Below are 25,392 nucleotides of genomic sequence, written 5' to 3' on the forward strand. Positions count from 1 at the left end.
TAAAACATTGTACTTCATCAAAGTAGAACACAAAACTAGCAGAACAAGTGGAGTTTATCAGCAGAAACTATAATTTATAAAGTTTACATTTAGGGTTGATTAACTACTAAGGTTTCTGTTGAACATTTTAAGAGCAATACTTAAAGCACTACAAACTTTCAATACACCCTTTGGGATGGTTATAATAACAGGTTTTCCATTTCTTTATTCAGTGACTATTAGTTTCTTTCTTTCTAAAAGTCTATCCATGTAACTCCAATAAATTAGCTACAAACTTAAGTATATCAGTGAGCAAAGTAAGATCATCCCAAAGTAAAGTTCTCCATCCTAGGTAGCTTTGGTGCGATCATGAGGATAGTCCCAGACTTCACACCAAGAATATTGTAAGTGGCCTGTCTGTCCCTCAGACTGCCATCCCTACAAACACTTATCACTATGCTTGGACAAATCAAAATACTTTCCTCTTAGCACAGAGTCTTCTTTCTAACTTAGAAACAAACAAAACAACTCCAGACAACAAATACAAAGCCTCTGAGTACCAAAGCACACAGAGTTGGTGGCAGAAAGTGGGCAAAACTTCATGCCCTCTGTTTTAAAATAAATGTGCATTCATCCTCCAGCTGTGCTTTGGAGGGGGAAACAAACAATTTCAAACTCACAGACCTACTGCAAGAGCTGCCTCACTCACTCACTTTGGGACACGTTAGGTAGATTTGATGCAAAGACCGAGGCTGACAGAGTGATCTGGTAGATCTCCTCCAGCTCTCTAAGGGAGAGGGGGGAGGGAGAGCGGAGGGGGAGGGGGAGAAGGAGGAGAGAGAAGGGGAGGGGGAGAGAGGGAGACAGAATGTGGAAGGACAGAATGTGCTGAAGGACTCTCAAAATAATTGTATGAAGAAAAGTCTGTGTTTTCTCAGAAGCCAAGGCACATAAAGATATTCTATTCTACTTAAGAAACATTGACTTTGTTTCACATGACCTTAAAAGACACACAAAGGTAAATTTGTGCATTTGCATTTGTTTCTGAAAAGATTATTCTCAAATATTAACGCACACAGAACAAAGGTATAAAAGTGGGCAGGCAGTATTCTTCAACTTTTTCTCATTGCACAGAGAAATCCCCCTGAGGTAAGAAGAATGGGAGAATTTGGTGAGTTGGAAAACATGTGTAGCTTTCTTTATGTTTTCCTTTAAAAAGCACGTATAAACAGTGATTTAGGTTTCATACAATTACAAATTATAAGGACTTGAAGAAACAATCATGTTCCTTATACAACTGCTTATCACAAATTCTTCTTGGATTGGGCTATGAAGGATGGGTGTAATGGTTTCAAGGAAACTTATAGAGGGCCTTTCAAAGCAACAGACACTTTCCAGTTATCATCTTGTTCAACGTGAACCCTACCAGCTAACCTCCAATTTTCTTTGGTGACTCACGCTTCCTGGCATTCTGCACTGGCCTTTCTCTTTACCTTTTGTTTCTGGGGCTGGTCTTGGGGCTTGAACTCAGGGCCTGGGCACTGTCCCTAAGCCTTTTCCCCCTCAAGGCTAGCGCTCTATCATTAGAGCTCCACCTCCAGCTCTTTTGGTAGTTAGTTAAAGAGTTTGACAAATGTTTTTGCCCAGGCTGGCTTTGAACCACAATCCTCAGTTCTCAGCCTCCTGAGCAGCTATGATTACAGGTGTGAGCCACCAGTGCCTGGCAGCTTTAGCATTTTTAACAACTCTTTCTCATGTTATTATGAAGGTAAGGTTATTTTTCAAGGAACTCACATTTTCAATCCCAGAAGGCTGACTTTTCAACAATCACAACTTAATTCTAAAGAAAAATAGGATTTAATTTACTTTATTATACAAGGAAATACATTTTAGCACATATTATTGTAGACAACAGAATATTCAGAAAGCTTCAACTTGATAAGTAAGAACACATACTTCTGAAATATACTTACTTATAAAAACTTTGCCATGTGAAAGCCTGCTGTTTAGTTCTCTAGATTTCTTTCTTAGGGCTTCTTTCTGAGCTTCACCAAACCGATTGACCTTAAGATCTTTATCCTGGTCAAATAGTATTCTCTCTTGGGGCTTGTTTTTTATCTTCAGCAGCCTTATTTTTTAATTTTTTACGATGAAGGTCCATAGGAGATTCTGATCTTTTGGATTCCTTATATGAAGACACTTGCTCCGCCTACTTCTTATCTCTTGTTGATGGTATGTGGTCTTCATCCTTCTTACTCAATGACTTCCTTGGTTACTGTGTTTGCTTCGCTTTCCTGGCCCTGTCAGCTGGAGTATCTGTCCAGATTGATTGGTTTCCAGATTTGTTATCGGCTCTTCTCTCTTTTTTTTTTTTTTGGCCAGTCCTAGGACTGGCCTCAGAGCCTGACTGACTCAGGGCCTGAGCACTGTTCCTGGCTTCTTTTTGCTCAAGGCTAGCACTCTGCCACTTGAGCCACAGCGCCACTTCTGGCCATTTTCTGTATATGTGGTGCTGAGGAATCGAACCCAGGGCCTTATGTATACGAGGCAAGCACTCTTGCCACTAGGCCATATTCCCAGCCCATCGGCTCTTCTCTTAAAGGACCTTGGCCCAAGACCAAAATCTTTCATTTCTGGAGGAAGCTCAGTCATCCATGCTTCTCTTGTCATTGGTTTAGATGAATCATCATCTCCTTTCGTTAATTTTTCTTTCATTCTCTGGGCCCTTTTTTTTCAAACTCTGCTGTTACACTGTAGTTAATGGGTCCTTTAGCGGGCATTGGTCCGACAATATCTTCATCCTCACTGCTGTCCTTTTTTAAAATTTATTTATTTATTTATTGCCAGTCCTGGGGACTGGACTCAGGGCCTGAGCACTGTCCCTGGCTTTTTTTGCTCAGGGCTACAGCCACAGCGCCACTTTCAGCTTTTTCCATATATGTGGTGCTGAGGAATTGAACCCAGGGCTTCATGTATACGAGACGAGCACTCTACCCCCAGGCCACATTCCCAGCCCCTTCAGTGCTGTCTTATATAGTGCATTTCAGAGTGTGATGGGATGGAGCAGTCAGCACTGGAGGACCCCCAATCACCCCCACACTGCAGAGCAGCCTCTGAAGCCCCTGAACCAAGAACATAACCTGCAGAAGCAGGGATCCAACACTGGTTTTGAAACCAAGGACCCGAGGGTTGGTGGATAAGCGTAAGGATCTATTAGAGCAGTTGGTAACGCGTGAGTTGAAAAGTGTGGCTGACTAGAAAGACTGTGAGCACTCAGTGCTCTCACACACATGAGTACCGGAAATAGTCCCGCCCCCCCACCCCCACCTCCACCCCGAGCAGCACTTGACCTCTGCACCTTCCCTTGACCCAGTCTCCTCCCACTTCCCAAGGCCTCTGTGTGACCCAGCCAGGAAATGGCTAATGCTGCATCAGAATACCGTTCTCCCTCCTTTCACATAAGCCTTTCTGGCTGGATAGAACATGCACCCATAGGAAAGAGTTCCATCAAGAGCTTTTTTTTGTGTGTGTGCTGCAACTACAAAACCATTTCCAATGCAATGAAAAAGGCTTGTGAATTGAAGAATCATTGTACATAAAGATCTTTTTCCAGGTTTGTATTGCACTTAAAGGCTTCCAGAAGTGTTTCAAACACCAAGTGCTTTGAGTAAACCATCTATTAACTTCCTAAAAAAAACACACCAATAAACTGAGTATCATTCTCCCTGGAGTGAATATCTCAGACAAGGAGCCGTTGGGATGCCTGAGAGGTAGGACTGTTTGGGGACTCACAAGAGAGGACCAAATAATGCTGATAGCTGCTTGTCAATAAACTTTGGCACTTATTATGTAACTGTACCCCTTTTGCACAACACCTTGCCAACAAAATTTAATTAATAAAAATAAAATTAAAAAAAATAAACTTTGGCACATGTGACATAATTTGGTCTCAGGCTCTTTTGTTGTCACATACACTGCTTGGGGATAGATCGCACTGGCGCTACTATCAGAGATTACCAGCCTTTACGAGAACAGAAACAGCCAAAAAACAAGTTGCTCCACACTTGCTTGTAGACAACGGCTTACATGAGTTGGCAAAGTGGTCCTTTGGCCTAAACACACATTTCATCTCATCCCGAGAGCTTCTTCTTGCACATGCGTGAAGCAACGGCAGAGCTGCTAACTGCACAAAAGTAAAGTGACTCTGATAATATAAAACAATATTTATCAAAATGAACTCTGGGTGGAAACAATAGGGTTTTTGCTTTGTTCTTTTCTTTTTGTCCTGTTTTTTTATTTATCTGTCTTTGGGAAGATAAGGGGTGGGGTCACAGAAATAGAGGGACAAAGAGTGAACAAATGTAGCAGTGGCTCACTGGACACTGTTGAAGATGAGCTATGCAACTTGTGGGTGGAGATGGGTGGGAAAAACTAGGAGAGAGCAAGGGAAGGGGTGACATTGTTCAAAAAGAAAGACACTCTTTATCTGACTTATGTAACTGTAACCTCTCCCTTTGTACATCCTTTATCATAACAATAACAATTGAAAAATGTTCCTAAGTAAAGCTAAACAAGGTTCTCTCCCTCATCCAACTCCTCCTTCTGCTTTCAGCAGGTTGACTGGCAGGTGGAGTGAATTGACCACAGCAAGGTGCCTTCTAATTAGCAGCAATCTCTGTGGGTGCAGGGCCAGCTCTGCCTATGCCCCAAGGCTGCCTCTCTGCCACGCAGGCAGGGCCCATTAAGGCTCTGATTGCTGGGGGGGAAAGAAGGGAGGGGGCAACCTTGTTGTGGGGACAGTCACCTGATCCTGTTGCTTTATGAGGACAAGACTCCTGGTAGGGAGAATTTTACCAGCTTGTAGACAATGACAATCAGGCCTACAATTATAGCCAATGGGCTGCTTTCCATGTCACTGCCAACTTGACCTACAATTAGGAAAATTGCTGCAATTACAAGTATACACATTTGCATGTGAAATGATAACTAAGTGCTTGCCTCCGAGGCGGATTTTGCAAATGAAGTTGGCAGTTCTTAAAATAGGGAGCTTTGTCCTTTGTGGGGATTATTTGTGACCCCAATGAGATGGCAGCCCTCCTCAAGCTCTGCCTTGTGGCCTGTTGTAAATTTCTTGTCCCCCAAATGCTTCCTATGGCTTGCAGAGGAACCCCTTGAAATAAATGTGCTTCAATCACCGGCTTCAACCACTCTCCTGTCTCCAAGTAATAAAACATCTGGAAAATTAGGCTAAATGGATAAAACAGTTCTCTGTAATAAGTATCTGGCATTTGTACAACTCTGTATAATGCATTTTTTTAATGACCAGATGTGGTAGTTCTGTATTATGAAGAACAGAGGCATATTTAGTCATGCCTTTTATTGCATCTAAAATGCAAGGTATACTTTAAGAGCTCCCGAGAGAGATGCTATCCCATTGATGGAGAATTGTTGATGTGTAGCTTTACAAACTTGAAAAGTAAGGGAACCACTCAGAAAATTGCGGATATAATTTTAACAGTCGTTAAACTGGACACTTGAAGGAAACTGGCTTCAGAAAAGGAATTCAGTCTATAAATTTTTTCCTTCTTTCTAGCGAATGTATTCCACAGCGTCTTTGATCTTGCAGTTGTTTATGTTCTTATCTGTCTTCTGTGATTTTTACAGCTTCATGAAGAAATGATTTCATCAAACTTGCTATTCACTTCTTCCCAACTTCTCATTAAGAAAGCTTAGCTGCTCAGCCCCCTGTGCAGTCTCCATTTTTATAGTCCTGTGTAGGGTTGCAACAAGATGTCTTTAACATATGTGCGTGAGTGTGTATGTGTGTGAGAGTGTGTGTGTATGTGTGTGTGTTTGTAGGGGGAGATTTATAAAATAGTAGCCTGGTGGACATTATTCTAGGCATATCCCCCCACCCCCCATGGATATATATATATATATATTCAATTATCTTTATATATGTAATGTTTGAGAAACAGCACAATAAAAAAAAAGAAAATTTGCATCTCTAAACTAAACAGAGTATGGTTGTAACATCTATAATATCAGCATTTAGGGGATTGAAGCTGGAGGATTTAGAGTTCCAGGCTAGTCTGGGTTAAAAGAAAAAAAATTCCAATTTTATTCCATTATAGGCACCTTTTGCTCTGTACTTTTCATTTTATAGAACCGCATACATACTCTCAAAAGCAAATGCTGTGTCACTTGCTTTCACATTTCAAATTCCATGAACGCTTTTCCTTTGATGAAGCAGTTCTTTAAGGTATGGGAGTGGTGGCATGGATTTATTTCTATTGAACCACTTTCTTAGTTTAGGATGCCTTCATTTTCCAGAACTTTTCACTAGTCCCTGATAAAAAATCCATGTGAGGATCTTTTTGAGGCCCTTGGACCTCTTCTAGAAGCTGAGTTAATGGGTCACATCTCCTGCGGTTTACCGCTGGACTTTATTTATACACGTCGTTCCTTGTTTAGAGGAAGTTATGATGTCTGTTAGACCTCAGCAAGCACCTGACCCTCCATCTCCTGGAGTCCTCAGGTCCTCCTTAGTGCCACTTCATGGCAGAGACTGCCACCTTCACCTGCTTGAGCCACCAAGGCCCTGCTTTCCTTAGGTGGATATTTGTCTTTTTACTTGGATGATGAGCTGGAACATTTTGTTTTGCCAGATTTGCTTTTCTCTCTTTTCTTCCTCTCTGAGTGCTTGCTTAGAAGCTTTACACCTTTTTTTTTTTCTTCCATTGTTTACCTTTATGGAGTTCTCCTTTGCTTTTCTGTTTTCTCAGTTTGAAAGCAGATTATCAAGTGAGGCTTTTCTCAAAGTGTTTTTCTTTTTTACTTTTTTTCTCCCTGATTCAGTTTTACATTTAATACAAATATGTCCAGAACTGGTCTTGGCATCTTGGAGGCAGTGGAGAATAGAATGCATTTTTCTCTAAATGGTTAGCAAGATCATCTTAGCACCGCGTACTCAATATTTCTTTTCTTTCGTTTACTTCCTTTTCCTTCTTTCTGTCCCATCTTCCCTCCCTCCTCCCTCCTTTCTTCCTTCTTTCCTTCCTCTTCCTTTTCCTCCCTCCCTTCCCTTCCCCTCCCTCCCTCCCTCGCTCCCTCCCTCCCTCCCTCCCTCCCTCCCTCCCTCCCTCCCTCCCTCCCTCCCTTCCTTCCCTTCCTTCCTTCCTTCCTTCCTTCCTTCCTTCCTTCCTTCCTTCCTTCCTTCCTTCCTTCTTCCTTCCTCCCTCCCTCCCTCCCTCCCTCTCTCCCTCTCTTTCTTTCTTTCCCCTCCCTCTCTCTCCCTCCCTTCCTCTTTCCCTCCCTTTTTCTTTCTTTGCCAGTACTAGGGTTTGAACACAGAACTTCCTGCTCTCATTTGGCTATTTCACTCATGGCTAGCACTCTGCTACTTGAGCTATGCCTTTAGTTCTGTTCTTTTTGTTGTTGTTGTTGTTGTTTGTTGGTTTTGTTTTGTTGCTGCTTAATTGGAGATAAAAGTATCAAATTTGTCACGGGCTCCTGAGTAGCTAGGTTTACAGGCACGAGCCACAGGCTACTGGCTACTACTAGCTTTCCCAATATTCTATCTTCTAGAAGTAAGAACCAGAGATGATGTTCTCTGTCTAGATTGTCTTTTTTTCAGAGCTGAGGACTGAGCTGAAGGCCTTGCACTTCCTAGGCAAGTGTTCTTCCACTGAGCAAAAAATCCCCAGCCCCTATCTAGATCTTCCTTAAATGGGCCTGCTTTCACAGAGAATTCACTGGTATCATTTCAGCTTTTGGGTGTCTTTGGCCTCAATACTGTACTTATCTGTTTCCAATGATGGTAAACTACAACTTGTCCTGACTTTGAAGCTGTGGACTCAAATAATTCTATGTGGAAACAAATCCTCAGTTTCTAGCTTGCCTGTTCTCTTGCATCATAACACAAATAAGTCATAAGCCTAGATAAAGAAGCTGGGCTGTCCATATTTAGAAACAAGCCAACTGTAGTTAGACTGTTTACTCTAGGTTTGTAAGGGAGGTCCATGTAAGTCTCTAGCGTCAGTCTACTCAAGTATACATCGGCACAGAAGCTAAGTATATATTTTAAAACATAGTGTCTTGGGGCTGGGAATATGGCCTAGTGGCAAGAGTGCTTGCCTTGTATACATGAATCCCTGGGTTCGATTCCTCAGCACCACATATACAGAAAATGGCCCGAAGTGGCGCTGTGGCTCAAGTGGCAGAGTGCTAGCCTTGAGCAAAAAGAAGCCAGGGACAGTGCTCAAGCCCTGAGTCCAAGGCCCAGGACTCGTAAAAAAAAAACCCCAAAACAGCATAGTGTCTTGGCCAATGCCTGTAGTCCCAGCTACTTGGGAGGCTGAGGCAGGAGAACTTCTTGAGCCATGTGTTCAGGGCCAGACTGGGCAATACAACATGATCCTGTCACTTAAAATGTGCATTATTAACTACTGCAGATCAATTTGAGAAGTCAACAATATGGTGGGTGGGGGAGGAGGAACTTCCTGAGGTGGCTTCCGAAGGCCTCGATTGGATTCCTCTTTCAGCCCTTCTAGTCATTGTGCAGCTTTGAGGCAGTGGAGGAGATTCTGCGACTTTTTGTTTCTTCACAGGAAAATGAGGTGTGACTTTGTTCCCAAATCTTTCTCCCAAGATGAAGTTGAGCTGGCTTATACATTTCTGCAAAGACATTCAGCCAATGGCAATCAGATATATCAATGAACACAGCACACAATGAAGTGATTTTTTTTTTTTTTGGCCAGTCCTGGGCTTGGACTCAGGGCCTGAGCACTGTCCCTGGCTTCTTTTTGCTCAAGGCTAGCACTCTACCTCTTGAGCTACAACGCCACTTCTGGCTGTTTTCTATATATGTGGTGCTGGGGAATCGAACCCAGGGCTTCATGTATACGAGGCAAGCAATCTTGCTGTTCGGCCATATTCCCTGCCCTGAAGTGATTTTTTTTAAACCTATAACTAAGAGAAGGTTTTTCCACATTCTTTCTGTGTGCTGGGGAGGAGAACATATATATGGACACACAGCAGATTTTCCTGACCTTGGGTGAAGCACAAAACGGTTTTTACTTGTATGAAGTAGTTCGGTCTCCAGTAATTTATCCTAGAAAAAAAATTGCTTTAGCTATAGAAAAAGGACTTAAACATAAATCCTTTATATTTATGCACGGATCTTTTTCTTAGAATGGAACTTCAATAACAGGGAGAATGATTAGCTTGGTAGATTTTTATAATGACATCATTCATTTACATTTTTTGCTTAATGGCATTGATGGGAATCCAAACAAAATCGACAAAGAAATGTCTCAATGATTGGAAATGATTAAGCAAATTATATGGTGTAATCATTAAACATGGCGTTTTGTAAGAATCCCATAAGAGTCTAAGAAAATATTCAAGTTATATTGTTAGGTTAAATAAAGCAGAAAAATTATCTACTCAGTATTATTAGGCCCATATAAAAATAGCAGGCCCAGCTCAAAGAATGAAAGAAAAGCTTAAAATCAAGGATACATTTGAAGTATGGGGAATTCCATTTCTTCCATTTTTCTGCCTTTTCCAATTCTTTTCAACAAATGCTACACATTTTATATTCAGTTAAAAGTAAATTTATTTTATAGATTTTTGTTATAATAAGGGGGTTGTACAGAGGGATTACAATTTTATGTAAGTCAGGTAAAGACTATTTTTGTGTGTGCCGGTATAGGGACTTGAACTCAGGCCCTGAGTGCTGCCCCTAAGCTTCTTTTGCTCAACACTAGCACTCTACCACTTGAGCCACAACACCACTTCTATTTTTTTTTGTCTGAGAAGTTTATTAAAGATAAGAGTTTCATAGCCTTTTCTGGCAGGGCCGGCTTTGAACCTTGATCATCAGATCTCAGCCTCCTGAGTAGCTAGCTAGGATTTCTGGCATGAGTTGCAGCACTCAGCATGAGAGTACGCTTCTTTTTGGACAATGTCATCCCTTCCGTCGCTCTCTGCCATCCATGAGTTATATCATCCATTTTCAACACGGTGTCTCGTGAGTACAACCGCTGCACTTGTTCACTCTTTTAAGTGTCGATTGAAAGCGAGTCTTTGTTCTTCCCACAGAAGCCTATCACGGAGGGGATACTGGTTTCTATCAAACCATAAGGTTGTCATAGGATCAGATAGGCTTGTCATGGCGACTAGCAAGTCGTTGTGTGGCGTACAAAGCACTTGAAATGTGTAAGTTATTGTGCATATGCGTGGACATCTTGCCAGAGAATTCTGCCTAATTGAAATGTTGGACTAAATGTCCCAGGAAAACACAGTGTTAAGGGTTAAACCCAAGGCCTTTCACATTCTAGGCAAGCACTCCTACCATCGAGCGCTTTCCTTTAACCTTGTTTTCCTGAGGCAATGTCCACTAGGTAGTTCAGAGTAGTTTTTTTTGCCAGTCCTGGGCCTTGAACTCAGGGCCTGAGCACTGTCCCTGGCTTCTTTTTGCTCAAGGCTAGCACTCTGCCACTTGAGCTACAGTGCCACTTCTGGCCATTTTCTATATATGTGGAGCTGAGGAATTGAACCCAGGGCTTCATGTATACAAGACAAGCACTCTTGCCACTAGGCCATATCCTCAGCCCCGTTGAGAGTAGTCTTAAACTCACAAAAGTAGCCAAATAGGCTGGTCTTAAACTCCTGCTCTTCCAGAAGGATGCACCATCACACCTAGCCCTTTCCATGAATATTTTTTTAAAATTTAATTTTATCATCAAGGTGATATACAGAGGAGTTACAGTTACATAGGTAAAGTAGTGAGAACGTTTCTTGTCAAACTTGTTACCCTCTCCCTCATTTTCTCCCACTTTTGTTCCCTCTGCACCCCCTCCCCTTTTCATGAATATAATTTCCCATCCCTCTGTGCTTCTTTTGATTTTTTTTTTTTTCTGTTTGGAGGATAACTCTTGAGGTCAAGGATTGTAGACTGTAGCCAAGTACAGTGGCTCAAGTCCATAAGGTTAGCTACATAGAAGGTGGGAATTGAAGTTTGAGGCTGGCCAAACATGAAACTCCAATAGAGCCCATCTGATGCAATCACTGGAACACACGGGCACACACGCCTGCTACCCCAGCTACAGGGGAGGCCTGACAACTGGGTGGAATGGCGTAGGTCTGTCGTCCCCAGTATCTTGGGGGAGCACAGGTTGGAGGATCAAAGCCCAGGTCAGTCAGCAGGAAGGAGACCCTGCCTCTCTGGAAAATAACCAGTTGTAGAGCACCTGCTTGGGAAATTTGAGGGCCTGAGTTAAATTTTTAATAATGAAAAAAAAAAAAAAAAAGATAGTAGATACCAATGTATATTCAGTTCAGTGGTATGAAAATCTGATCAATACTTGTTGTTACAAGTGCAGTTGACCACTGCTCTTGCTCTGGGTTTGTCATCCTGTGAGTCAGGGAGAGATTTCTCAGTGGCCCCCGATCAACACCCATGATAATCGGTGGCTGCCTCTGCCGCCGCTGTCTTTCTTGGATAAAGAGGGGAGACCATGCAGACGTGATTTCTGGATGCCGTTTTCTCTCTACCAAGGGATGCTGTCTGCGTACAGCTGCATCGGCATTTCCCAGCTTCTGGATTTCTCTTTTGCACAAGCTAGTCCTTATCTCAGTCCGGAAGTAATTGCTTCTCTGGCCTACTGCCGTTCAAATTTGAATTTGTAGATTCCCCCAGGACGAGAGGCCTCTTTGATGAAATCTATGAGTTGGAGGACAATTTGAAAAATGTATGTTAGGTTTCTTCAGTGATGTTATCAGTTCAAAAGGCCACTGTATTTTGATGTAATAATTCAAAATGGAAAGGCGTTTTCTTAGACTACAAATTGTGTCTTAGGGTTGCGTTCAGCTGCTCCTAAGAAGAGAAGACATAGCTAATGGCAGCTTCAGCACGCAAGTTCGCAATTTTCCCAGCAGACCAAGTTTAGAGGTGGGCAGCTACGGGCTTGATCCAGTCCCTTCATGACGGCATGGCTAGCGGCTCTGATTTCCTTGCCTTGTCCTTCAAGACTACAGGCCGGGGGCTGCATTCTCAAGCATCAAGGAGTACGTTAGGAGCATGAAGAAGAAGAAAAGAAATGGCATCAGTCACAGGAAGAAACAAACCCCACATTTCCTAAAACTTCCTATCAGGCTCCTTTTACTATCTCCATGTTGAGACAGCACCACACAGCTACTTCTGGCCGACGGAGATGTCGGAAATCGATGATGGAGTGAAGGGATCATGATGGCTATGGTGATTTAGACCAGACACGACTCATCAGTCAGGGCTGAATGTCTGGTGGTGAATGTGTGGTTTTGAATAAAATCAGGGAGTAGGCTAAGCTGTGAGAGTCTCTGGACCTCATCTCCCCCTCCCCCTGTCTCCTTCTCCAAAGGAGAGGAGGGAGGGAGGGAGGGAAGGAGGGAGGGAGAGAGGAAGCAGAAACAGGAAGAGGCAAAGAGAAGGACAGCAGGACATGGACCCAGCAGATTGGAGGGTGGGCTCTAGCCACAGAGAAACCAAGCAAATGACAGGCTAGAGCTTTGGGTCATTGGTCAGTCTGGAGACTGAGTCCAATCAGGTTTTTTCTTTTCTTCACCAGTACTGGGGCTTGAACTCAGGACTTTGTACTTTCACTTGGCTTTTTTATTCCAGGATGGCACTCTACCACTTGAGCCACACCTCTACTTCCCATTTTTTGCTAGTTGATCAGAGGTAAGAATTTCATGGACTATTCTGCCAGGGCTAGCTTTGAATTATAATCCTCAGATCCAAGCCTCCTAAGTAGCTAGGATCACAGGCATGAACAAATGCCCCTTCTGTTTCTTTTACAAAGATTAGGGTCTCTCTTCTCCCTTTCCTTTTTTTTGCTTTTTGCTGGTCCTGGGGCTTGAACTCTGGGCCTGGGTGATGTCCCTGTGCTTCTCTTGCTCAAGGCTAGCACTTTACCACTTGAGCCACAGGGCTACTTCTGGCTTTTTTTGAGTCTCACAGAGTTTCCTTCCTAGGCTGGCTTTGAACCCTGAGCCTCAGATCTCAGCCTCCTGAGTAGTTAGGATGACAGGTGTGAGCCACTGGTGCCCGGCTCCCTTTCCTTCTAGCTGAGTGACTGTAATCTCTGTTGGGTCTCTTGCCTCCTCCATTCCACAATTATAGATAGACGATGACTCTCACTTGCCTCTGTAGAGCAAAGGGGACTATTATTGATTCTTCTTTCACTTCAGAGGGATGATGTCAAATCTAAACATTTTAAATTGGAGTTCCATTGTGTCTCATCCCAGTGGGTTGAGGGAGAACATTCAGCTCCTCTCCCCACAAAGCAGTGTCAATTCCTGCCGAAGGACTAAGCACTGGCTGGTTGAGAAGAGGAAGGACAAAGAAGTTAGCAACAGGCCTAGTTCACTCTTCCTATAATTTCCTTTTGTTTCCTGTGGATTCAGCACCTCCACTTGCCCTGCACTGGGGATCGTGTGCTTTCTAGCATGTTCTAAGGCTAATGTGTCCCTGGGCCCGATTATGGTCTACTGGGTAGCCTGAGGGACTAGGCATTGCATGTTCTGTTCTCCAGTTTGTTATGAGCAGAACGTTAACAGGCCTTAGGCGGGTGGCTTCATGCTGTTCAAAAATTAATACTGCACTGGGAAATAATTTGGAATTCAATATCTGTAAAGTATGTTGGGATTTACTGAAGCAAATATTCAATTAGTACCAAGGACGCGGTTCTCTCGCTGCCGAAGCCGCAGTCCCCTGGTGCGGGGGACAGGTAGCCAGACTGCAAGCCCGGGGCCCAAGGTGCAAAGCTGCAGCTCGGGGCTGCCCACCCTACCCGGAGTTCAGCGATGCACAGAAGGACTTGCAGAACCTGCTGGAATCTATCGTACTCGGAGTTACAGAGGACACGAACAGAGATGAAAACCAGCTAGAGGAAGAGAGGCACAGGGCTGGGCAAGTTCTTCTGTGAACCTTCAGTCATCCTCGGGCCACGTCCACGGATGACTTTCCGGGAGGACTACCATGGCCTGGACCTCCGTGCTCAGGACTGTTCTCGGGACCCTATTACATAGGCTTGAGGGACTGGACGCCTGATTGGACTCAGTCTCCAGACTGACCAATGACCCAAAGCTCTAGCCTGTCATTTGCTTGGTTTCTCTGTGGCTAGAGCCCACCCTCCAATCTGCTGGGTCCATGTCCTGCTGTCCTTCTCTTTGCCTCTTCCTGTTTCTGCTCCCTCCCTCCCTCCCTCCCTCCCTCCCTCCCTCCCTCCCTCCCTCCCTCCCTCCCTCCCTCCCTCCCTCCTTTCTTCCCTCCCTCCTCTCCTTCCCCCTCTACACCTCCCTCTCTTGGGACAGTCCTGGGCTTTAACTCAGGGCTGAGAGCTGTCCCTGTACTCACAGCCAATGCTCTATCCCTTGAGCCACAGCTCCACTTCTGGCTTTTCGGTGGTTCATTGGAGATGGGAGTCGCATGGACTTTCCTGCCCCTGCTGGCTTGAACCAAGATCCTCAGTTCTCAGCCTTCTGAGTAGTTAGAATTCCAGGCCTGAGCCACAGGCACCTGGCCCAGGTCCTGCTCTTAACAAAGACAGGAGCTAAAGGCGCAGCTCAGCTCTCTTTCTGAGCAGGGCGAAACGTTGGATTCCACAGGCACATGCTTGCTTTGCCCTATTTCTTGGCATAGACGACAGCACCTCCTGGAGTGCTTGCTGCCAGGCCTGGGGACATTGTGGACGCAGTCACGTGGCAATGGGGGCCCACATCCAAATGCAGGTGCTCTAGACCCATGTTCTTCCTTACAGGAAGTGCCGCCATATTGCTAGTGTGGCGGGGTGTGTGGACTGGGGCTTCTAGCCCTGCAACGTCATAGCTCACCCACCAAGTGCAGCCAAGGCGAGCCCACTGGACCCCTCAGCACCTCGCCATGCCAGAGCTCCGGGTTGCACACACAGATGACATTTCTGGAAGCCAGGGACCGGCTGTCAGCTGGGTGGGAGTGCCTGTCCTGGAGGTAGGGGAGTCAGGGCTGAGGGCACCGAAGGAGATGGAGTAGCTTGAGTTCGAAACGGGCCAGGAAAGCCTGCGATTCCTCTGAGGGGGTGCGTCCCTGGAAGGAGCAGCAAACGGGAGTGCAGAGAACCCAGCTTGAGTAGAAAATGTGACTCTACAACGACTGGCAAGTGCAAAGGGAAACAAACTGTGATTTAGACTAAGCTAAGCATTTATGAGCCTTTCGAAATGATTTTGGTGCCAGTACTAAGACTTGGATGTAGGGTCCCGTACCCCCATTTGCTTTAAGTTGGTACTCTACCACGTGAGCCACATCTTTAGTCGGGCATTTTATTGGTTAACTGAAGATAGAGTCTCACAATTTTGGTGTTTTTAGCCAGACTGGCTATGTTCAGGTTTCATTTCTGTGTGTGGCCTTGAATGTGTGCGATGAACCAGCTGTTGAAGGGCCTCTACTAGCCAACTCTAATGTTTTCTTTTTCCAGGAGGATTTTTTTTGTTGTTTTAAAATCCTCCATCTCACTTGAGAATATTTATGCAACAGGTAACTTCAGCAGAGTCTCAGCTTTGCTACTGACAGCTGTGTGGTCTCAGGCAGGACACATGACTCACACACACACACACACACACACACACACACACACACACAGACTTTCACAGTCTATGCTAATTGGTCTAGCATAAAGACAGTCTTAAATGGCGCTGGTGACTAGACTTCCCTACATAGGCCAAGAACATTCGTCCTGGCTTGCAGGAATGAATAACCCACTACGTGCTGCCGACCTTTCCCACCTGGGAGATAAGCTTTAGTTTTCCATTACCTAAGTCTTATCTTTTCCAGTACCAAGGAATACAGACCGATTAATCATCACGTGACAGAAATAAATTCTCTATGGACGACTTGCTCCTGGGTGGTTGCACACTTTTTATCTCGAGGGGAAACACAGATGGCGCTGGGCTCTGGGAAGAGCCGGGCTTCAAAGGAGGCCCGGGCTATTTGCACAGGTTTATTCACTGTACGTCAGTGCTAGTTCTTTATTTGGAGATTTAGGGGAATTTTGTTTTGAGTGATTTCTCTGAATGCATCTTATTTCTTGAGCTAATCCCTAAAACTTAGATGAAACAATATATTCTGGATATGAAAAATTTTCTAGGTAACATAAAGGCAAATCATTTGGGTTTATTCCAAGCTAGAAACCTAAAGTATTTTGTTAAAAGCTCCTCTGCTTTTGCAAGTAGAGGTTAATGAGCATAGTTACATAGTTCTTTGCAAGGTCATAGGAAGAACTGTTCGTGCATCTGATAAAACATTGGTTGAACCAGGCACTGGTGGCTCGTGTCTGTAATTCTAGCTAGACAAGAGGCTGAGACCTGAGGATTACTGTTCAAAGCCAGCCTACGCAGGAAAGTCCATGAGATTCCGATCTCCAATCAAGCACCAAAAAAATAAACTGTGTCTCAAGTGGCAGAGTGCCCAAGTCCTGAGTTCAAGTCCCAGTACCAGCAAACAAACAAAATTATTGGTTTACTCATTTGATAAATTTTTATTACATTACTACTGTGTGCTGATGCAAGGACTAGACACAGTAGTAGGAAGACAGGGGCAACCTTATAAGGCCCCCCAAATCTGTGTTTAGGCTGCCATGAAACTACTTGGCAAATTTGGGATGGTAGGCAAGATATTTATTGATGATAAACTCAGTTTCTCATCAGTGAAACAGAGTACAAGCATGACAGCCCAAGAAATCTCCCTTTTCTGGGACAATTGAAGATGACAAAGCATAACAGCACTTTAAAAACGGAACGTCCCTATAAAGTCATATTATTCCATGAGAAGCATGTATCGCTTTTTGAAAATGATTCCAAATTGTTCACCTTAGGTCATTGTAAGAGATGAAGCCATTTCAATGTTGACGATCACATTAAAGACAGATTTGGGTAGTTGACTTTTAAAAAAATGGTGTTTGTTTGTTTGAGACCACTTCTGATTATGCACCTCAAGCTTGTCTTGAACTAAAGATTCTCCTGCCTTGGCCTCTAGAGTGCTGAAATTACAGGCGTGCACTGCAGCACACAACTGACTTGTAAAAATTCTTAATTGAGGGCTGGGAATATGGCCTAGTGGCAAGAGTGCTTGCCTTGTATATATGAAGCCCTGGGTTCGATTCCCCAGCACCACATATATAGAAAACGGCCAGCGGTGGCGCTGTGGCTCAAGTGGCAGAGTGCTAGCCTTGAGCAAAAAGAAGCCAGGGACAGTGCCCAGGTCCTGAGTTCAAGGCCCAGGACTGGTCAAAAAAAAAAAAATCTTAATTGAGGCATCATCTAATAGTTCTGGGCTACAAGAAGAAAGGCAGCCATCCCCTGGACTCTTCTGAAGTTTAGTTCAGGAAGCATGTCTTAGGAATGATCCCAGGGGATGCATTCTAGAAATGGTAGTCTTGGGCTTCTTTGAGAAGGACAAAGCCCCGGCGGGTGCTGTGGAGGCCCTGTGTCTTCCTCCCAGCAGACCCCCTTGCTTGCATCTGCAAACCATTGTCCAATATCACGATTCAAGTGTTAGCAGCGTGTGGAGCTTGTGTTTGCAAACATGTCACAGTTGCTAGGTTCAGCCAAGAAGTTAAAGGCTTCCTTTGTGTTCCATGGCATTTTCTCCCCAGATCTTTTTTTTTTTTTTGAGAGGTTGGGAGTGCCGAAAGCTCTCTGGGTCTCGAGTTACAGACAGTGACACGGGGAAAAGACACTTCTCTTACTATTGGGGGTTTGATCCCAGCTGAGGAAACAGTGCTTCAGTCCACAGCAAAAAGCAAACAAACGAACAACCCATGTCTGAAGTAAATTTGAAAGAGCAACTTGATTAGGGCATCCCTTTGCCTGTGAAACGCGTGCCAATGTCTAGAGCACACGAGTGCTGGAGTGAAAGCATGCTCTGCTTAGATGTTTAGTTGACTACGGCGAAAGGTAAAGTGAACTCTTTAAAGCCATAATCTCAGCCACTTGGTTCCAACTTCTCATGTGTGGCACCTTTATTAGACCTGTCCTCGTGGAGTGAAGGAAATCAAGCCGGTCACGGATCCTCTGATAAATCCACGATGTGTGCCAGCTAGGCAAAGCGGACATTCCAGAGGGCAGGAAAACAGCCCCTCAGCTCTTTGGAAAGTTCAGTGGTTAAAACTCAGTTCTTTTTTTTTTTTTTTTTGCCAGTCCTGGGCCTTGGACTCAGGACCTGGGCACTGTCCCTGGCTTCTTCTTGCTCAAGGCTAGCACTCTGCCACTTGAGCCACAGCGCCACTTCTGGCTGTTTTCTGTATATGTGGTGCTTGTGAATCGAACCCAGGGCTTCATGTATAGGAGGCAGGCACTCTTGCCACTAGGCCATATTCCCAGCCCTAAAACTCAGTTCTGATAGGACGAAAACCACGTCAGGCTGGGGATTCACCTTGTGAATCCTTATTGTTTTAGGGTCCCTGTGGAGTCTAAATAAGACTAAAATTACAATGCAAATACGTGATGAGAGTACACAAGCATTAGTGATTCTAGTCCTTGGCACCAAGATCATCTCCATGGGCAAACAGGTTCCTGTCTTGAGGTGGGCAGGACAAGGTGGGTTAATGTCGTATGCAGAAGGAACTGGCCCTGGCTAGACTAGGGAGCACTTTCTCAGTCTATGACCCTGCTGCGCCTTCTGCTTGCAGATTAGCAAGATAAGCCTGGCCTCCTTTGTAGACTGGCTGGACCCCAGACGACACCTGCCATTGTTGATTAGAATTTAGGACCTTTGTGTCAATAGAGATGAGGAACTGCTCCAAACAATCCACTAGGGCGTGTAGACCCTTGAGGAAGTTGGTTTCGAATGCCGCCCTCTTCTGTTAGTGATTCTTCATTGTGGCCACGAGAGGGCACTGTTGCTTTACCCAAATCCTGTCCAGCCGTCTCAGGAGCTGTCGGGTGTCCAGTTCCTGGTTTCCGGGGAGTCGTCAGTTTTATTTCTTAGGTGTGGAGATGAGGGAGGAGACAATGGGTATCTTTTGCTTGTAATAGGACACATCGAGATGTGACACGTTTCATTTGCCTAGGTTTTTATGAAGCCATGGAAAAATCACATACAGAAATTTAAAAACTGACAAAGGCAATAGAAAATGCATTCAGATAAAATCTACCAAGACTACCTGGGAAACTACAGTGGGCAAAAGCGGGGTGCACCTTGGTATTCCTGTGCATGTTCAGCCTCCCACAAAGTGTGGGTGTGTGTGTGTGAAAGGAATTGATGGAGTTTGGGGGAGCCCAGCTGTCTCCCTCTATGATAACAAACCTCAGAACCTCCTGAATACAGCGTCTTTGTTAGGAACTGGGAGAGAGCAGCTGACTCCAGCCCCTCTTTCCGCCCGGGGGCTTTGCCTTTTCCTTTCTTGGCCTACCCTGCTATACATCACTTTACCATTTTCAACAGGCCAGTTTTCAATGTGGCAAGGATGGGTTTATTGATAATCCTTGTGTGGAAAATGGCCGTTGAAGAGGGGCCTGTGCTCAGCTCAGGCAGCCTGCATTCTCCTGACTCTCTTCGAATCTAGTAAGAAACCAATATTTGATGAGATACCTGTAAATATTGATCAAATGATCTACTGATTGAATGAAGTCGCTGCTTGCTTATAATTGTGTAGGAAGTTAACAGCCATTTGAGTATGCACAATCTTTTAAAGAAGATGCTATTTCCTTTTGATATGTCAATCTTTTAAAATACCATTAAATAAGGAATTACTCCTGGGGCTAAGGGTAATTTGTGAATGCTCGAATAGGTGAGCTTCCATCCCTCTGTTGTGTTTCCAGCACCATGAGGAGAAACACTTATGGGAAGTTAACATAACGCTTTTATCATCATCCTGCTCTCCGTTTTCATTCTCTTTATTCGACTAATGTTAATCTCCAGGTCTCACAGCTGTCTGAAGCTGAGTTTGCACATTCAGTCAAGTCTGTGGCTCTCAGAATGCCATAAAATCTTTTTCCTAGTCATTCAAAGGTGCAAGCTTTTGGACCACAAAGGTCCCTTCTTCTAGTCCCTTCTTCATGCCCAGACCTGCTCAGAGACTTGGCATCTGGCCCTGAAAGCAGAGCCTATAGGCCAAACAAAACCTTCATTTTCATTGCTTGGAACAACGGTCAATTCTTGAATGTAATTACTTAGAACAAATTAAGAGTTTAGATCCAGGAACCCTAAAGCAATCAAAAGATTATGGAAACCAGCAGGGAAAATGGTTGAAGATTCCCCTAGGCTGTGCAAGACCCAGACAGAGGCCTGGTATGAGCCCATAGGTGTGAGGGAGTGATTAGTCTACACGCCGTACAAGACCTTCCGTGCAGGAAAGAGCAGGGTTTACAGTCCATGTTTGCTCTGTTTTGACAGGTCTGTCTTCTTCTAAGCACAGCTTGGTGTTTCCTTTCAGAAGGTGTGCTTTTAAAATTGATTTCTCTGGCAGTAGCCCTTCTTTCCCTCCCTCTTTCCCTCCCTCCCTCTCTTCCTCCCTCCCTCCCTCCCTCCCTCCCTGCTTTCTGCTGGTACTAGGGCTTGAACTTAGAGCCTGGATGCTTTCTTTCCCTTAGCTATAGCTCCACTTTTGGTCTTTTTTTGACACCTTGCTGGAGATAAGAGTCTCACCGACTTTTTTTTTTTTTTTTTTTGCCTTGGCTGGTTTTGAACCTTGATCCGCAGATTCCAGCCCCCTGAGTAGCTAGGATTGCAAGTATACGTCATCCACACCAGCTCATTATTTGTTTTAAGGCAATGGAGCCCTAAGAGATGGGAGCTAAGGCAGTTCCCGTGGATTTTCCAACTTGACACTCCTGGGTATGCAAGTCGAGGCGAGGGTAGAGCTCAGCGGTAGAACGAGCACTTAGCGCGCCCAAGGCCCTGAGTTCAACCCGTAGGGCTACAAAACCCAAAACAAACCAACACCTCCAAAAGAGAAGATAAACCCAATCCAGACAAGTTTCTCTTCACTCAGAGCAGATGTGGACATTGGAAGCGCAACAAGGAAGTCACTTTGACTTAGGAGAGTTGGAAATAGCTAAGTAACTGCAGGAATGCCGTTCTCCTAATAAAACAGCTTTCTAAGGACTCATTACAGAAGCAAGCATTATAGAACACTTACCAGCCAGGCTCAGCTCCTGACTCCGTTTGCTGGTTATGTGATCTGCAAAGCAACCCTTTAGCCAGGGACTGTTATTATAGGAAACTGAGGCTTCGTGGATTTACAGCACTTACTCCCAAATATACAGCTAGCAAATATAGGAAACGGAAATTCCAACTTGGTTCTAGAGTTTCTCTTCTTAACCATTTAACTGCTAAAAATAAAGTACCATGGGGCCATAGAAAGACTGGAATTCACGGGCTCAGTGTTATTACTTCCCAGTGGTGGGCTAGGGTTTTGGTTTTCTACCATTTCCAGATTTTTACTATGTAGTTCTTTTGTAATCAGGGAAGAACAATAAACGATACTTTAAAATCTTTCCCCTAAAACTTATAAACCTGTATCAGGCCGTGAAGGGTCCTAGAGTAGAGACACCTTAAGCAACCTAGGTGGATTTGATTTACTCACTAACCTTTACTCAGCACTATCAGGGCTCAATGCAGAAAATGTATCCCTCTACACTGAACTGTCTCCCCTTCAACATGTCCTGGAGCCGGGCTCCGGAGCTCATGTTTGTAACCCTAGCTACGCGGGAGGCTGAGAGCAAAGGGTTGTGGCTCAAAGCCAGGCCAGGTAAGAAAGCCAGTGAAACTTTTATCTCCACTTATAAAAAGCCAGAAGTGGGTCTGTGGCTCAAGTAGCAGAGCACCAGCCTTCAGCTGTTTTTTGTTTTGTTTTGTTTTAAAGCTCAAGGACAGCACCCAGACTTGGAGTTCAGGACCCAGGGCCCACACCCCTCCAACTCCCCCAAATGTCTCTGGAGGCTGCATTAAAGTGAAGGAAGGAGTCTCACGGAAAGAACTAATTTCACAATTCTAACAACCCTTAACTGAGAAAGGCAACATGGACCGTGGCACTAAGCACGGAGAGGACAAAGGCAGACTTTTCCACAAAACTTTCCAGTAAAAACCGTAACACAGGGCTGGGAATATGGCCTAGTGGCAAGAGTGCTTGCCTCCTACACATGAAGCTCTCGGTTCGATTCCCCAGCACCACATATATGGAAAACGGCCAGAAGGGGCGCTGTGGCTCAGGTGGCAGAGTGCTGGCCTTGAGGGGGAAGAAGCCAGGGACAGTGCTCAGGCCCTGAGTCCAAGGCCCAGGACTGGCAAAAACAAAACAAACAAACAAAAAAACCGTAACACACATATAACCGTATTCATAGACTGCAGCACTAAGTAACTGGAGTTTGAAATTTTAAAATCTTACCATTATAGACTTAACCCACAGATATATATGTATGTATATGATATGTATATATGATTTATATACATATATGATGACACATAAAGAATGTAGGAAGCAAGTGAAAATTTGAGATTTGTCCAAACCAATTGGGATGAGATCTTCAGCATACTCTTTCAAGTTTAAACACAAACACGATGACTTAAAATAAGCAGAAGATGACAAACCCAAGTACAAAAAAAAAAAAATGCCCTGTCCGTTTCGAACCCCTGCTCTTCCCCGACACCTTCTTGTACTGGTGACCTGTGTCTATCTTATCCTCGTCTCTGGAACTGACCGCCATTTTTTTTTCTGTTCCTCTCTTGAGGAATAAAAATCTGTTCCTCTGATAGGAGCGGGGTGTCATTTCCGAGGCTGGGGGATCCGCTGGGTGAAGGAGGTGTTGTGCTGAGGCCCCCCAGGACTGCCTTCAGGAAGAAAGGACTGATTCCCCCGGGAACTGTCCTTGTCCCCCCCGAGTCTTGGTGGTGAGGCTTCTTCAGAACCGCACCTGTGGCTGGGCGCGGCCAGCACCTGTCATTCCAGCAACGAGGAAGACGGGTGGATCTCCTGTACCACAGCAGCCTGGACAGAGGCACCCCGTTCTCCAACGCCAGCCAGCAGCGTGGCTCCCCTCTGCCCCCCGCACTTCCCTTCTTCCCATAGCTGTCCGTCGCAATTCACGCGTGGCTGGCTGCTCCCTGTGCACACTGACTGCACAGGGCACGGAGTGAGCACGCGCCACCGCCTTCCTCACCCAGGTTTCAGGAGTGGATCCAAGAACAAAGAGGGCACGTTGGGCACACCAGCAGGGACCAGGCCTCCGTCTGGGGGGGGGGCTCCCTGAATCGGGCCGGAGGCAGCCTGGCAGCTGAGGCGCCCACCATTTGGTCTAATCCCTTGAGCTGCCCGGTCCCTGGTACCATCGCTGTGTCGTGTTAATTAAATCATTCTCGTTAATTCATCCACGGTGTAAATTAGGAAGGAATGAAGATAGATTAGGTCTGAAGACAGCTAATACATTTAACCCCATGCTGCTTATTTTGCAGCCTAACAAAATAACGTTGTTAGGAGAGATAACAAGGCCAAAGCCTTGGGCACAGCTTAATAGCATTAAAAGAAAAAAAAATGAGACCTTGGTTTGGTGTCACAAGGCAGAGGCGAAGACAGTTTCCCAGGGGCATTTCCTGAGCGGCTGGTGACTCAAGTTAGCTGCTATGTGGATTTGTCACTCCATGTAGTCACAGCCCAGGTGAGAGGCTTTTTCCTGGGGAGATAGAAGATTTACCTTTTCTTCCTGGAGGGAGGGGGGCCCGATAAGAACTACCTTGAGGACAGCTCAGAGGTGCTGTAGAAACCATGAGGTCTGAGTTGTCAGGAGGAGAAATATATTAAATTGCAAATCACTTTCAGCTGAGAGATACACATTAGAAACGGCCCAACAGCCAGCAAACTTTTCATACACCGGTTCAGACAAACCAGTGGGAAGTGTCGGAGATCACCAGCCCTGCTCGTGGGTACTTTCCAGAAACCATGAAGCTCAGCTCCCGAGCCTGTCATCAGGAAAAGGCTTTCCTGTTTCTGTAACTTGGATCCATGGACTTCTTTACCCGCGCGCTGCTTGTCCGTCTGCCTTGGGCGGATGAAGCAAGTGTATATGGCTGCAGAATACATTTCAAGATTGTTGAGGCTGGAATAAAAAGTGGCAACCTTAGGTAGAAAAGATAGAGAAAAGTGGTCACGGATGGGATGCAATGGCCGGAGATTCCATTCCTCTCGCAGGCCTGCCTGCTTAGCAAAAAGCCTTTTTCTGTAAAGAGAAGCACTGTCTCCTCGGTGGACACAGAAGTTTCCAGCTAACAGAGACAGATTACCTGTGTAGTGGCTTCTTAGGACAAAAATAACCAGCTCACCTGGCCACTTTGGGGCAGTAGCATCTGACAAAGCTCTAGGAAGATTTGGTTAAGTCACTGGAGGAAGAAGGAGCTGTCATGGTTGAAACCATTTTCCCTGCCGGAGGAATCCCATTGGGTCTTGGAAACTAGCCTGCTGGTGTCTCACCCAAACCCACACAGGGCATCAGGAAGCGTGGGGGGTGGGGTCTCCCCCACACCCTGCCACGGGCCCCCCCAGGAACGCTTCAGAAGGCTTAGGTGCAATAGCTGCGCATTACCACCTGGGGTCTTTCAGCACCTGGCTCTGGCGCCTCTACCGGTTCCATCTTTGTGCTTGGCCGTGACTGTAGCCTGTCTCCTGGGGACTGGGTGGCTCTGGCTTCGGGGTTGCTCTCTGCACCTCACCGCCCCCGGGCTCGGGGCACCTGGATCTTACCTAGAATGGATCCCGCCTCTCCCACGGTGTGCAGCCGGCCCTGAACGTGACCCTAGGAAACAGATTTGGGCTCTTCGTGAGCCCGAGGAGTCAATGCTAACACAGGACTTCAGAGGGCACTGTCTTTCTTTGTTTGCGAGGAGGACATGTCAACGTGTGAGAGGCAGGAGGGTGAGGCGCTGGAATACAGAAGCCGCAGGCCTCTTCTGCAAAGCCATCTCAGGAAGCGCCCCGCGGAGTTCACCTCGGGATCTTTAAGGAAAACCAGAGGATGGAGAAGCAGGGCGGGGGGCAGTGGACACCCCGTTCTGGAGCCTGTCTCCCGGGTGGGTGGCCTTACCTACCTACCCACCGGGCGGGACCCTCCTCAACCATCCCCAATGCCAAGCGGGCACCCGGGAGGTGGCTGGGCTCTCGGTGGGGCACCCGGGAGGTGGCTGGGCTCTCGGTGGGGCACCCGGGAGGTGGCTGGGCTCTCGGTGGGGCACCCGGGAGGTGGCTGGGCTCTCCCTTGGCACGACGGGGCGTTCCGGGGTTGCTGTTTGGTAAAGCTGGAGGTCACCACGTGAGGCTGCTTTGCTTGGTGGCCTTTTCCTTTCTGCAGGGCACGGTGGGCACTGAACGTGTGTGTCCGGGGCTCTTTCTCCACGGACCCCCCCTT

The 25,392-nt window shown here is 45.7% G+C and overlaps 1 pseudogene; it reads right to left on the minus strand.

The window, feature by feature from the left end:
- Positions 1 to 684: 684 nt before the first annotated feature.
- Positions 685 to 14,796, minus strand: LOC125367594 (annotated as a pseudogene).
- Between the last annotated feature and the right edge of the window lie 10,596 nt (positions 14,797 to 25,392).

The sequence above is a fragment of the Perognathus longimembris genome, chromosome 19 (assembly GCF_023159225.1).
Source record: "Perognathus longimembris pacificus isolate PPM17 chromosome 19, ASM2315922v1, whole genome shotgun sequence".
In the NCBI taxonomy this organism is placed as follows: Eukaryota; Metazoa; Chordata; class Mammalia; order Rodentia; family Heteromyidae; genus Perognathus; species Perognathus longimembris.